General features: G+C 30.5%; 1 pseudogene; it reads right to left on the bottom strand.

Annotated features, from left to right (window-relative positions):
* Window positions 1-610: 610 nt before the first annotated feature.
* LOC112476912 lies at window positions 611-729 on the bottom strand (annotated as a pseudogene).
* Window positions 730-1,918: the final 1,189 nt, after the last annotated feature.

Here is a 1,918-nt window from a genome sequence, read left to right as displayed (position 1 = left end):
TTCTTCCTACACAAATAAATGCAGCTGACTATGTTTTGTGATGGAATAACACTTTATTCTGTAGTACAAAAATTCTTTCTCACCTCATCACCAAATATTTATCATTCTCTCCTTTGGGGAGAATCTTATCCTGCATAATTCAACATTTAATTGTAAATGACTACTTCATTTGGTGGAGAAAGCTTTGGTCAAATGTGCTAAACTATAAATGTTTCAAATCATATTATTTTCTCAGTGGTATTAATGGAGAAAGTTTCTGTATCCTCTAAATGTGTGGGAGAGAGTACAAAAATGACAGGTTTGGCACAGCAAATTTGACTAATTTCAGTAGACCAGCAATTATCAATTTTCTAAATATTGAAATATCATAATATTTTTTTCCAAAATGCAATAGATATTTAATATTTATTGTGCATATACTAAATCTGTTGAAATGTCAAGAGTTACTATTTTTAAGTAAAATCTTCAGAGTGAAACTATTTATTTATTTATTTATTTATCTATTTATCTATCTATTTATTTATTTATTTTTTAGGCGAGGCAACTCTTGGTTGCCCTCAGAGATTGCCAGGATCTTGTCAGCTTACAATCCTTTATTTTTTATTTTTTATATCTACAGCACCTGGTCTTCCTTTGTGGTCTCCCATCCAAGTACTAATCAGGCCCAACCCTGCTTAGCTTCCGAGATCAGACAGGATTGGGCTTGTTCAGGGTGGCATGGCCATAGACCAGAGTGAAACATCTTTAAAAGAAGTATAGTGGGAACATGATATTCTATAAGATTTATTATACATATAAATTAAAAATGAAATTAAAAAGTTCAACACAAATTTATAATTTTATTGAACATTGAGCATTTAGTTAATTTAGTTTGTGTGTGTGGGATGTTTCTTTTATATTGTTAGATCATTTTGTATGTTTAATATCCTTTCAATTTTAATAATCCTTGAAAACACTAAGAACATTATCTAGTTGCTCCATCCCTAAGTACTTTCCCAAGAGAAAAGAAAGTTTATATCCTTAAAAATATTCGTATGAGTATTCACAGCAGTTTTAATTTGTAATGGCTCCAAACTGCAAACCACCCAAAAGAGACAGAGATTATAGTGTCTACATACAATGGAATACTACTCAGTAACAAAGAGAAATGAACTATTGATGCATACAACAGAATGGACAAATATATATATAAAAAAAATAACCTAAATGAAAGAAGATAGACAAAAGGGTACATATGACAATCCTATTCATATAAAACTCTAGAAAATGCAAACTATAGTAATGAAGAGCAAAACAGTTGTTACTTGAGGAAATAGTTGGGAAAGGACAGAGAGACATTACACAGGGGCATGAGGGAACTTTTGTGGGATAAGAAGAGATGGGCTCATATGTGATTTTGGTGATGGTTTTACTGCTGTATGTATGTGTCAAAACTTATAAAATTGTTTTATAAAAATGTATATGTAGTTTTTTCATGTTAATTATACCTCAGTAAACCTGTTAGTTGATAAACAAGAGAGAGAAAGGAAGCATTCACCTCTACAAGAGGGCTAACTGCTGATTTCAATCATTTCAGAAGTACTTATTCATATTAAAGAATTTATACTGTCAAGAGATATTAATCTATCCTTAGATTATTAGGTAGTGTCATTTGGTAGCTATGCAGAATATAGGTGGCATTTAATCAGGTGGCATTTTGTCAGTTTACTTATGTGGTATAACAAATATATTTAAAAGTTACAATTCTAGATATATTTATGTAGCTTATTGTTAAAATTTAATGATACATACAGTAATTAAGACAGTCTGATATTGGTGAAAAAATAGACAAATAGACCAATGGACCAGATTAGATAGCCCAGAAATAGACCTATCAAAATAATAAACTGTTCTTTGACAAAGGAGTAAAGGCAATACA

This window comes from Pteropus alecto, unplaced genomic scaffold (genome assembly GCF_000325575.1).
Source record: "Pteropus alecto unplaced genomic scaffold, ASM32557v1 scaffold81, whole genome shotgun sequence".
In the NCBI taxonomy this organism is placed as follows: domain Eukaryota; kingdom Metazoa; phylum Chordata; class Mammalia; order Chiroptera; family Pteropodidae; genus Pteropus; species Pteropus alecto.
This window is presented reverse-complemented; position numbering and strand designations above follow the sequence as displayed.